This window comes from Odocoileus virginianus, chromosome 17 (genome assembly GCF_023699985.2).
Source record: "Odocoileus virginianus isolate 20LAN1187 ecotype Illinois chromosome 17, Ovbor_1.2, whole genome shotgun sequence".
Classification (NCBI taxonomy): Eukaryota; Metazoa; Chordata; class Mammalia; order Artiodactyla; family Cervidae; genus Odocoileus; species Odocoileus virginianus.
Window position 1 is genome coordinate 58046739 of NC_069690.1, and position 13451 is coordinate 58060189.

The following is a 13451-nucleotide window of genomic DNA, read 5'->3' on the forward strand; positions in this document are numbered from 1 at the left end:
CACTGAGCAACTGAGCATGCACATAAATACTTAAGGAAATATAAAGATGACTGAGAGAGTCTCCACTTGCAAGAGACAAATATTTTATAGCCCAGAGATGAAAAACTGTTCATAAATAACCGTAAGGCAGAAAATCTTTAGGTAAGGCAGAGAAGTGCACATCACGGTGTAGTGATGCACGCTACATTTATTATTAAACAAAACAGTAAGCTTGCTAAAAGAGGGGAAACGGAATCCAAAGAAAGCATCTTCTGGCAGCAGTGGCAGGTGAGCGTCCTGGAAGAGAGGCCGCTTGAAGTGTGTCTGGAAGAACGAGTGGGGTTTCTAAACGTATAACAGAGGTGGGGGATTAGGAGGGAGGGAGTGGGGCTTCTGGATGGACAGAAAAGCCTCCTTTTAGACAAGAAGCTGGGAGGGAGGGGGCACACAAACAGAGACCAGCAAGTTGTGCCATTTGCCAGGTGGCTCAGTCGTGTCCGACTCTGTGACCCCGTGGACTGCAGCCCACCAGGCTCCTCTGTCCCTGGGATTCTCCGGGCAGGAATATTGGAGTGGGTCACCATGCCCTCCTCCAGAAGAATCTTCCCAGCCCGGGGATCAAACCCAAGTCTCCCGCCTTGCAGGCGGACTCTTTACCAGCTGAGCTACTGGGGAAGCCCATGCGCCAGGTTGGGATGTTACAAAACAGCATGTTACTAGAATGTCAAAATAAAAGAAATGAAAATAAAGCTTGGGTCAGGAGGAGGTGATACAAGATGGGCATGTATTTTAATTTAAAATTTCTTACTGTCCTTATTTTCCTGAAGGAAAGGAATATGCTTGCTTTACTTTTTTTTTTAATTTATTTTTTCGGCCAAACGGCAAGGCACGTGGGATCTTAGCTTCCTGACCGGGGGTGGAACCTGTGCCCCCTGCATTGAAAGTGTGGAGTATTAACCACTGGACCGACTGGGGTGTGTCCAGGTTTACTGTTTAAGGATAAATTTAAGAGCCAGGGTCACCTACAATTCATTTCGGGCTGTTGCCTCTTCTGCTGTCCTGATCAGTTTCCAAGGTAAACGGAATCAGCACTTTTGTCTCTCAGGCATGCAAGCGCCATCTAGTGTCCAAAGAAGATAACCGCCGGAATGAAACCAAACCAGAGAATGTGTTTATTTTTCACTTGTTAATGGAGAAGACTCTTGAGAGAGTCCCTTGGACTGCAAGGAGATCCAGCCAGTCCATCCTAAAGGAGATCAGTCCTGGGTGTTCATTGGAGGGACTGATGCTGAAGCTGAAACTCCAATACTTTGGCCACCTGATGCGAAGACCTGACTCATTGGAAAAGACCCTGATGCTGGGAAAGATTGGGGGCAGGAGAAGGGGACGACAGAGGATGAGATGGCTGGATGGCATCACCGATTCGATGGACATGAGTTTGAGTAAACTCCGGGAGCTGGTGATGGACAGGGAGGCCTGGCGTGCTGCAGTTCACGGGGTGGCAAAGAGTCGGACACGACTGAGCAACTGAACGGAACTGAATTGCATCATGAGTGAAGGGAAGTGAAGTCGCTCAGCTGTGTCCGACTCTTTGCCACCCCGTGGACTGTAGCCCGCCAGGCTCCTCTGTCCTTGGGATTCTCCAGGCGAGAAGACTGGAGTGGGTGCCATTTTCTTCTCCAGAGGATCTTCCCGACCCAGGTCTCCCACATTGCAGGCAGATTCTTCATCCTCTGAGCAACCAGGGAAGCTAATAACAGTGCCCAAATGGAGAGGGAAATCAAGTATTCTGAAATGACTTTGATCGTTGATTTAAGAGAATACGGGGTTGGAGAAACACAGATGATTGACACAGGGCTTCTCAAATAGGAAACCTTTGAAAATTTCACATCAGGGAGTTGACATCAAATTGTCTTTTGGAAGGAACTTTGAAGCAGGATCTAGCTGAGCTTGCAGAGAGTCGAGGGAAGGAAAAATGTAAAGAAGGAAGAGGCTGAAATACTGCAGGTAATGGTATTCTAGAATGTTCTCTCTTTCCCTGAGCCTAACTCCATCTTTACCCTCAGATCTTACTAATAATGTACAGCGATGTCTTCTGGACCAAGATCCTTGACTTCTCAGGTCTGTACTAGGTGAATCCTCTTACCAGCGCCCTGTCCTCGATGCTCTGACCACACGGCCCCGCCACTCCCCTGTTTGTTGATAGACCTCATTACAATTTAAACTCCTGAACAGGTGGTCATGCTATTGGTCTTAACTTTGCTATCCCTAGCGCTGAGGGATATATGATATGTACACGCTATATCATAGGCACCCCACATGTATTATTGACAAAATGAAGGGACGGGTTCATGAAGAGAAGAACGTGGTGGAAATGTTCAAGGAACAAATATTGAAAGTTAATATCAGTAAAGCTTAAATGAAAAAAGAATATTTTCAGGAAAATTACTAGCAGATGGACTCCCCTGGCGGTCTGGCGGTTGGGACTTTGACTTCCACTGCCGGGGGTGGGGGAGGGGGTTCGTGTTCCATCCCTGGTCCAGAGCTCAGAGCACACCCATGCCTCTCAGCTAAAAACAAAAAAACAGAAACAATATTGTAACAAATTCAATAAAGACTTTAAAAAAAAAATAGTCCACATTTTAAAAATCCAAAAAAAAAAAAAAAACCCACAGTGCTAGCAGGGAAAAAAAGCTTTTTTTGGAGGGGGAGGGGGGCTGTGGAATCTGGTTCCCTGATCAGGGATCGCTCCTTGCAGTGGAAAGTGCAGCATCCTAACCGCTGGACCACCAGGGGAGTCCCCCTTCTTCAAACACTTTTCCTCATTGTATGTTGACTCCACCCGTGAAGTCCATTTACTTGTCCTGGTGCGTTAGCATTTTCAAGTCCTTAGCTACTTTCTACCTTAGTAGACGAAAAATACTAAGTCTTTGAAATAGGAAATGCCTAAGTATTTTTAAAATATTTGAACAGTAAGTATTTTAAAAATAGAGGAAAATAACTCAACATGTTGTTGTGGAGATTAAAAAAAGACTGTATGTAAAGCACATCGCCCAGGGTGTAACACATCGTATGTGTTTAATAGCTGACTTTTTCAAACTCACCTCATCCCATAAGCTCCTTGAAGCTACCCAAGAGAGTCAAAGAAGGTAGGTATTTTAAAATTCTTTTCAAGGGATGAGAAAACTGGTGATTAGAGATATGCGTATGTGATCATGGAGCCCCCTCAGTTATGAAGTTTCTGAATCCACACTAAGTAACATTCATCGTCTCTTCTTTGTTACCGTGATGCTTATCTGCGGCGACAGAGAAGAAAATAAAAGACTTTTTGTTGCTAAGTAATCACAGGGCAGAGAATGAAAATAAGTTATAAGGGGTGTTATCTTCCTCCTGCTGCTCTAACAAATTACCTCAAACTTAATCACCTTAAATGATTCTTCCAGGTGGCACTAGTGACCCTGAATATTCATTGGAAGGACTGATGCTGAAGCTGACGTTCCATACTTGGGCCACCTGATGGGAAGAGCCTACTCACTGGAGAAGACCCTGATGCTGGGAAAGATTGAGGGCAGGAGGAGAAGGGGATGACAGAGGATGAGATGGTTGGATGGCATCAGTGACTCGATGGACATGAGTTTGAACAAGCTCTGGGAGATTGTGAAGGACAGTGGAATCTGGTGTGCTGCAGTCTATGGGGTCGCAGAGTTGGACACAACTTAGCGACTGAATAACAACATTTGTTCCAGTTGGGGAAAAAATAGCTGCAGAAACACAAAATAGGCTGGACGCTGGTGTAGCCTCATCAAGACCACCCAGAGGTGTCAGTATCTGCCCAGTGGGCGTTTACTAGTCCACTCGGGGAGCTGACCGTCATATCTCTTAACACTTCCTTTGCTTCACCTGAGGATCCCTTCGCCAGGCTCCTCCTTTAAATTCACCTGCCTCTGGAATAGGCAGAATAATGCTCCCATCCACTCAAAGACATATATGTCCTGATCCCCCGGGACCTGTGAATAGATTACTTTACGTGGAAAAAGAGGATTCCGTTTGCTAATCAGCCTGCCTTAAAATAGGGAGATTATCCTGGATCATCCGGGTGGGCCCAGTGTAATCTCAAGGATCCTTAAAAGTAGAAGAGGAAGACGGAGCGCTGTCAGCAGGCTGTGCCCTGAGGACCCGACCCCCCACTGCTGGCCGTGAGGATGCAGGAAGGAACACAGGAGATGGGACACAGACTGCCCGAGAGCCTCGAGCAGGGCGTGCAGCCGGGCCAGCATCGCAGTGTTTCGCCCAGAGGGACTGTGTGTTGGGCTTCTCACCGGCAGGACTATAAGCTGTCACACTCGTGTCCTTTAAAGTCGCTGTTCGTCGCTGTTGTTCAGTCATTCAGTCGTGTCTCTCTGTAGCCCACCAGGCCTCCCTGTCCTTCACCATCTCCCAGAGCTTGCTCAAACCCTTGTCCACTGAGTCAGTGATGCCATCCAGCCATCTCATCCTCTGTCGTCCCCTTCTCCTCCCGCCTTCAATCTTTCCCAACATCAGGGTCTTTCCCAATGAGTCAGTTCTTCACATCAGGTGACCAAAGTATTAGAGCTTCAGCGTCTGTCCTTCTAATGAATATTCAAGGTTGATTTCCTTTGGATTGACTGGTTTGATCTCCTTGCAGTCCAAGGCACTCTCAAGAGTCTTCTATATTTCTGTTACATGTTATATTTTAGGTTTTGGATAAGCGTTAAAATTATTAAAATAATTTTGTTCCCCAGTACTGCCTTCAGTCCGGTTTTTTATGCTATATAGGTTTTGTTTCATACTGTGATTTGACCAGAAAATGATTTTCTGTGTCCTAACCTATGTAAGTTATAAAAAATTATCAACAAAAATTGGTTACAGTTATCCAACAGACTTTGAGTTTACCTAATCATAATTGAGTCCTAATTATAATTATGTTGAGTCCTTATTTTAGCTCAGATGGCTCAGTGGTCTTTACCACTTTTCCGCCTGTCCATGCAGAAGATGCAAGTTCGATCCCTAGGCAGAAGATCCAGAAGGAATTGGCAACCCACTCCAGCATTCTTGCCTGGAGAATTCCATAGACAGAGCGGCCTGGTGGGCTGCAGTCCACGGGGTTGCAAAAGAGTCAGGCATGACTTAGCAAATACACAACAACAACCTTATTTTAGAGTCTCATCCACAGATATCATGAAGGATCAGATTAAATGCTTTGAAATTCACTTATGTCATAACTATATAATTCCCATTTTTAATGTGAGGATCAAAAAAGAAGAATAGCATGACTTAGCTTTAATTTAGTTATTCTGGTTCTTAGTGACCACTCTCTTCTAAACATTCATAAAATATATTTAGTGAAGGACTCTGGAGTTTTACTTTTCTGTTTTCAAGTTTTCACTGTCTTTTAACCTTTTTTTTTTTTTTTAGATAGCTGACGATCTATTATTTGTTCATTTTTTACAGTTTCACTGAGCTTATCAGCAATGCAATAAGTCTCAGGTTACCTATAAGCAGCTGTGGGATGTAATTTGTGCCCAGAAACATGAACTTATTTGAAATAGATAGGTGTTCGCTTGCTGTCTCCTCAGCCATCTGGAGTTTCAGCTCTCTCCCTGTATTGTTTTGCCTTCACCACTCAAGTCCGTTTTGCTTACTGTAGAGGGAAAGAACACACAGATTAAGTCATCTCTTCTTTAGCGTATGTAGTATTCTTTAGGTAAACTGATAATTCGGAGCTTATAAAAACCTATGCAGGCTTATTTCTCCGTGCCCTCTGCTGTATTCTCCACTCTGGTTAAATTTATCCGCCCATCTTCCCCTCCGGAGGCACCCGGTAACCCTAGCTCTCATTGGTTTTTTTCTGTGGTACTTTATCGTTTGCACCACATGGTTTAACAGTGGAGCAGATGCTCCTCTTTTATTATTATTATTATTATTTGGTCTTAGGATAATTGTTGATTTGTTGACATTTTTTGTTCCCCTGCAAAGTTGGGATTCTTGCTAAGCAAGACAATGAGGCACTCCAGAGTTAACTGTTGGCTGACTGAGTTTTTATGTATCAGATTTAGCTAGGTCTTCAAATATTTATCTTCTTGAGTAATTTTCCCATTTGGAGAAACACAAAGAAAGAATATAATACTTGAAATCCTTCTCAAGGTAACGAAAACAAATGATAGTAATTGGTGATAATATCAAGTATTAAAAGCCAAATGATCTAAAACTACCTTTGGAAGTCATTCCCTTGTCTGACCTTCCACCAATCATTAGTCACTTCCCTAAGCCATGTATTAACAATCTCAGCCCCATTTCAGATGGCAGTTTGGGGACTTCCCTGGTGGCCCAGTGGTTAAGGCTTTGCCTTCCAACCCAGGGTTCGCGGGTTCAGTGCCTGGTCTGGGAGCTAAGATCCCGCACACATCATGGTCAAAAAAACACCAAAACAGAAAACAGACAATATTGTACAAATTCAATAAAGATGTAGTTTGGAAGTCTATCATTCAAGACCATCGTTAAATCTATTGTTAAAGAGGTCCTCTTTCAGCTTTGTTGGTCAAAGCCATGTGTCTTGATTTGTCTTGCTGTACTCTAGAAAAAGCTACCAATTTGAAATTCTTCAAAGTTACACCTAATTTAAACCCTAACTTTAGAAACTACATCACTACATCATTCTCTTGGCACTCTTTTTAGCTTGTAGAAATGTAAGTGCTTAAAAACAAATAATAATAAATTGTGTTTCATAGTGATAGATTTAAATAATGGTTTGTGTGATTTTCAGTGTATTGATATCATGCAAAATAATGTGCTGATTTGATGTCAGAAAAAAAATGCCCTAATAACTTAGCAATTTTGTTCTTAAATTTGAATAAAATAGCATGAAAAGGCCATGAAGTAAGGCTTTGGTCTCTAGCAAGTAAAAAAGCAACATAAATAGAATCCTTTGTTCATCAGCAGCAGGTCTGGTATTCAGCAAGCAAAACAAATTCTTTTTCTCTACATTAAATGCATGAAAATTTTGCAAGTCCTCATTTATTTTGTTTCACCAGCAACCTGTTACATCTCAGTCTCCGACTTCTATGCTCTGTGTGTTCCCATGTGACTTATTTGTCTAGAAATCTATTAATGAGATATGGGCATTTGGGTTGCCACCATAACAACCAAGCAGTATAGCTTGTTTGCTATTTCCTAGATACGGAGTCTCAGAAAGGAACAGCATCCCTGCAGTTACTGATTGAGTCCTGGGACCTGGTAACCATGGAAATGTAGATCAAGATGATGTGAATAAATTGTTTACAAGGTACACGCAGGGCTGATAAGCAGCTGGCTCAAAGAGACAGTGGAACATGTCATGACCAGTGCATTACTTTGCAGTCGTGTTTTTATTAAAAAGGTCTTATTTAGTATTCTCTCTGTTAATAGGATTCCACAAACCATATTATCATCATAACTTTTCAACCATCCCTGAGAGGAATTTAATGTCTTGCTTTTATTCGGTAGATTTTGTGCAGCGCATGGTGACCTTTTGTGGAAATACTAATGGCAATGTTTGCATGCTGTTGGACATGTTTTCTCATCAGCAGGGTTAGCCACAACATTTACTGCCCGCTGTTACCGTGCACAGGACCTGGGGATTTACATTGGCCTGAGAAACAGCTGTTATATGTAAACCTGTGGCCGATGCATGTTGATATATGGCAGAGACCAACACAACACTGTCATCATCCTTCAATTAAATCAAGAAAAAGAAAGCTGGAAAAAAGCTGTTAATCTCAGACTGCATCGATACAACTGAAGGGACAGTATATAAGTAGAATGACGTGAACAAGATGGTAGCATGTGTCTAGTAGAGGACAGTGAGATCCTTTTGTCTAGGGTGATGAGCTTTTTAGGGTTTTGGCTGTATTATCTTGAAGCAAGAGCAGAAGTAAGAGCAGACTCAAGGACAGAGAACTTTGCAAGGATAAGAAACTAGGAAACAAATGTCTAGAATAGTGGTAGAAACGATGCCTAGACTTCTGACGTTAAAGCTAGTTGAAGCTACTAATGAGAAGTACAATTAGAGAATTGGTGTGAATGTATATTTTCAGTAGCACATTTTCAGAAGCAGGTTTATTTGTTTATTTAATAGATTTATTTTTGACCTCCATTTATTCACTTGCCCACAAATCCTGGGCCATTAAGAATGTACTCTTCTGAATTTGCAACTAGAATGTCTAAGATATTTCAAGAAAAAAAAAGTATCATGTATAGTTTTCACTACTTGTCCTCTTCAGTTCTCTGATGTCCTAGATCCTAGGACATTCTATCTCCCTTCTCCCATCTCTCACTGCCAGGTTTTTAATCAACATGGATTTCACTGTAGTTTTTTTAATTTCCTATTTAATCCATATTAAATAGGAGAAATAACATTTGTTTTCTTGACATATACATATACACACATATATATTTATGTATTGTTTGGGTAGAACTTAATAGAGTGGCTGTGGTGGAGATTTGGTTTAAATTCAAGAAGCAGAAAAACTAAGATAAGATTTTTTAAAATTACTTGATGTATACAGGATCAAGGGAATTTTTTAGAACTTACATTCCCCAAAAGTGAAAAACTGTGCCAAGAAATGTGACCCTACAGAAATCTGGGGGACAAAGTCTTGTGAGCTTTTCTATCCTTTGCAATAATTTTGACTAGCATTTAGGTCACTTTGGGCAATAAAACTCAGAACACCAGTTTACACCTTTAGCAAAAATAACTTCAGTGTAGAACCTCCCACAGATGCCATATGTCTCAGGCCATTTGGAAGAGTCAGGATCTGCCACATGCCAGACTCCTCAGGAGGACACATCCTTAGCGTCCAGATGTCCTAGGTCTGGGTCTGGAGGGGCCAGGGGGACCCTGCACCCCACGCGGCCGGCAGGAAGGAGAAAGGGGCTGCTGGACGCAGATCTGGGAGCATGGGTGAGTTCTCAGTCCTGTCCGACTCTTTGTGACCCCGTGGACTGGAGCCCGCCAGGCTCCTCTGTCCATGGGATCCTCCAGGTGACAATACCGGAGTGATTGCCATTTCCTCCTCCAGGGGATCTATTCCACCCAGGGATCGAACCAGCGTCTCCAGCGTCTCCTGCATTGACAGGTGGATTCTTTACCACTGAGCCTCCTGGGAAAACCTAAGAGAGGACCGTTCAAAGGTCGGGAAGCACAAAATAAAGGAGTCTTGAAGTAGATGTGATTGGGGAGGCAGATAAGAGGGCAGTGTGGACCAAAGTCACCCGCCAGGAGGCTGCAGGGTTTGGGCTCAAACCGGAGGCCCTGACCTCAAGCCCGTGGTTTCTGCCTGAGCCTCCAGGGGAAGCGGAGCGAGTTCTCCGCGGAGGAGTTACATCCCAGCAGCAGAGGCCCCGGGAGATGCGCGGCCGGGCGGGCCCACTGGCAGTGCCCCTTAACCCCGCCTCCTCATGGTCCCGCCCCGTGACCCCGCCTCCCAGTAGCCCCGCCCATACACTGCGCGGGGCCGAGCGGCGGGAGCGCGCGCGTCCGCGGGCGGTGTCCTCGGGCAGCCCCGCCCCCAGGTGCGTCCGGCGCGGGGCGGAGCGCGACTTCCGGCGCCGCTCCCGCCCCGCCCCGCCCCGCCCCGCCCCTCGCGGGCCAGCGGCGTCGGGGGCGCGCGCGCTGCCGCGCTTTCGGATCCAGTTGGGAGCTGAGGTGCTCGCGGACCCAGCGGCCCTGCCCTGAGGTGAGGCGGGCGCTGGGGGCTGCGGCATGGGAGGCCCCGCCCGGGAGCTGTCACCCCTCGAGGCGTGAGGGCTCGAGGAGGGGCGGCTGGCGAGCCGGGGGTCCGGGGCGCGGAGCGGCCGAGCGGGCACTGCGGGGCAGGATGGGCCCCGAGGTTTGAGGGTGCGTCCTGTGGGGGTGCCGTTCCCTCCCCTCCAGGGCTCCGGGCGTCCTGCCGCGGAACGGTCCCCGGGCTCGGCCGGACGGTCTCCATCCTCCGGTGTCGTGAGGAGGGGACGTGTGGAGAAGGACGATCCTCTGACCCGGCCCCGAGCGGGGTCCCCTGGGGGCTTAGCAGGCCCCCCCACCCCGCGCCTCAGGAGGACTGCGGAGAGATGCGCAGAGCCAGTGCGCGGTCAGGGGAGAAACACCCGATTCTCATTCCGAAAGCGCCAAGACGGGCTCCAGGTGTGAAAGTACTTAAAATGCGAACGCTCAGGAGGCTGGAGGCTCTCGGAGCTGCAATAAGGTTGCTCCTGGCTCCCAAGGCGTGGAGAGGCGTTTCTAGATAAATAAGTCTGGAAGAATAAAGAGAATCATGTTTGCTTTCCAGAGAGGACGTCCTGGTTCTGCAGGAGCAGAAGGGGAGTCAGAGAATGTATGTTGGACTCCCGGCCACAGGCGAGGTTCGGTAGTATCTCATGCAGTCTCGCCTGCATCCTTCTGAGGTCGATGGGGTTTTATTCTACGGGGCAGATGTGGAAAACGGTCCCCGCAAAAGGTTAAGTCACTTATTTAGGTCCCAACTAGCAAGAATGGCTGAGATTCCAACCCAGGGATGCCAGACTCTAAATTTTCATGCTTGACCCACTGTATTTTGCTTCCATCCAGAGAGCAGTAGTACATGTTTTTAGGGAAGACTCCATACAAAAGGACATTATTAAGGCAGTTAGGGCTTTTGGGGTATTTGGGTTAAACGCTAACTTGTAAGGCATTATTGTTGTTGTTCAGTCGTTAAGTCGTGTCCAGGCTCTTTGCACCCCATGGACTGCAACAAGTCAGGCTTCCCTTGTCCTTCACCATCTCCTGGAGTTTGCTGAAACTCATTTCCATTGAGTCAGTGATGCCATCCAACCATCTCGTTCTCTGTCGTCCTCTTCTCCTCCTGCCCTCAAACTTTCCCAGGCTCAGGGTCTTTTCCAGTGAGTCGGCTCTTTGCATCAGGTGGTCAAAGTATTGGAACTTCAACTTCAGCATCAGTCTTTCCAGTGGATATTCAAGGTTGACTTCCTTTAGGAAATCAATTAATCCTGAAATATGTGCTGTTTAAGTGTATTTTCCTTCAGACAGGATTTAGTATAGGGAAATCTCACATTCAGGGCAAGAGCAAGTTTATTAATACAGGTTTAGTTGAGTGTCTTTTATATTCCAGATACTGAACTGTGTGCCAGAAATACCAAGATGAATACAATTTGTAACCTCTGCCCTTGAGTTTGAGAGGATGATTGTATAAAAGAATTTCATAGTATTCTAATAAATTGGAATCTTTGCTAGTATGTGAATTAACCAGTTTAGAATAGTTTTAAGCACAAGTTTTTAGGAACCTGTTATGTATAAGAAAGGGCTTCCCTGGTGCCTCAGATGGTAAAGAATCTGCCTGCAGTGTGGGAGACCCAGGTTCAATCCCTGAGTCAGGAAGATCCCCTGGAGAAGGAAATGGCAACCGACTCCAGTATTCTTGCCTGGAGAATTCCATGGACAGTCCATGGGGTTACAGAGTCAGACACAACTGAGCAGCTAACACTATGTATAAAAACACCATGTATATGACTTATCATGTGGGTCAGTTCATGTGGGGACCTTGGCATTATTTTCCCGTTCACTGAGAAATACTGTCAAAAAATTTAGGTTAAATCATATTGATGGTTATTATTTTCTTTTATCATTACACTATCTTCAGTAAATTTTAAAATGCTAGAGAAGAAGAGAACATTTATAATTTATCCTATTAAGAGGCTTGTTTCAGTAGTGCTTTTATTTTATTAGTTGAGAAGCCAGTGATATGTGTAGCGGGGCAGGAATTTCTTTCAAGTCATCTGCCAAAGATGTTCTTAACCTCTTCTTCCAAAATTTAAATCTTAAAGGTACCATTAATACCAGATTCCATTTAGCCTTTATTGCTCAGAAGCCTAGTGGAAACAGAGTCTCTAGTTTAGGCAAAAATTGTACCTCACTGAAATGGGTTACATTGCCTCTGGCATGGCTGTAGGTGGGTGGATAGAAGGGGTCGTGGGGCATTTAGGAAATTTCTCCCAATGGCTTCAGTTGCCCAGTGAAGTAGCAGTCGAGGTCATAATCTGAGGGTGGTGCCGTGGGTGGGAGTTTGAGGTTTGGAGGTTAGAGTGAAAGGGTTAGTGAAATATGGGATATTGCGGTAATTAAACAGTTGTTCTCAGATATGAAAAGTGAAGTCAAGGAAGTAGCGATGAGCAAAATAAAAGTATTTAGTCTAACTTTGCACACAGGGTACTTGACCATCCGTGTCCCAGGCAGCGTAGCAGCAGCATCTAAAGGGCACACCTGCCCCTTTGACCCCAGTTCACTTTGCCTGGCTTCTGCCTTCTTGGCAGGTCCCCCTGTTCTTTACACGGGGCTTCCCTCGTGGCTCAGATGGTAAAGAATCCCCCTGCAATGCGGGAGACCCTTGATTTGACCCCTGGCTGGGGAAGATCCCCTGGAGAAGGGATAGGCTAACCACTCCAGGATTCTTGGGCTTCTCTGGTGGCTCAGATGGTGAAGAATCCACCTGCAATGCAGGAGACCTGGGTTTGGTCTTTGGGTGGGGAAGAGCCCCTGGAGAAGGGAGTGGCTACCCACTCCAGGATTCTTGCCTGGGGAATCCCATGGACACAGGAGCCTGGCGGGCTGAGCGACTAACACTTCCACTGTTCTTTACAAGGTCAAGCCACTTTGCAGGGCCAGTTTTTTCATTCTTTTTTCTCTGCCTGGAATTTGCATTCCACTCATCCCCAAGCCCTTTCCCCAGTTGCACTTACCACATTATATTAAATCTTGTCTGCAAAGTCAGTAACAGTGTCTAACACTTCCTTTTTTTTTTTTTTAATGTTTGCTGAGTAAATCCCTCAGTAAATGTTTAATGAGTATGCCACTTTTCTTCCTCCTTTAATCTGTAAACAGTGGTCAGCAGACTTTTCCTGTAAAGAGGCAGCTAGTAAATACTGTAGATCTTGTGGACTGTACTGTCTCTCTCTTCACTACCTGACTTTGCCATTGTCACACAAAAGCGGGGGTAGGCAGCATGGAAACAAGTGTGTGTGGATCCGTTCCAAGAACCCTTTATTTATAGACTCGAGATTTGAATTTCATATAATTTTAACATGTCACAAAATATTACTGTTCTTTGATTCCCTCCCAGCCCAACCCCGTGCATTTAAACAAGTGAAAAGCAGGCTTAGCACCCAGGCTGTACACGCGCAGGCTTTGGGCTGCATTTCACTCCCACATCCTCCCCCGTACTTTGCAGACCTTTGATCTGCAGAGACTCAGGGAATCTTGATAGAGGGATTTGCAGTGAGATGATACTGGTTTTAGTATTACTGTTAGTGGTAGAGAAGCAAAGATAGAGAAGGCAGTCTTCTTTGTCAAGAATTTCATGGTCAAGTTCAAGATTAAAATGTAGACAGATAATGATGACACAGTATGGTAACTGCAATTACAGTTTATTGATTGGAATGAAGGA

The 13451-nt window shown here is 45.3% G+C and overlaps 1 protein-coding gene across 4 annotated transcripts in view; it reads left to right on the plus strand.

Moving 5' to 3' along the window:
• Window positions 1-9609: 9609 nt before the first annotated feature.
• Window positions 9610-13451, plus strand: part of ABCA5 (ATP binding cassette subfamily A member 5) — a 55367-nt gene continuing 51525 nt past the window's right edge. For 3 of the 4 annotated variants that reach the window (XR_011492520.1, XM_070480071.1, XM_070480070.1), the window contains exon 1: window positions 9610-9713. The gene's annotated coding sequence lies outside the window, so the exon portion shown is untranslated. The remainder of the gene's footprint in view (window positions 9714-13451) is intronic. The other variant, XM_070480073.1, reaches the window with a different exon arrangement.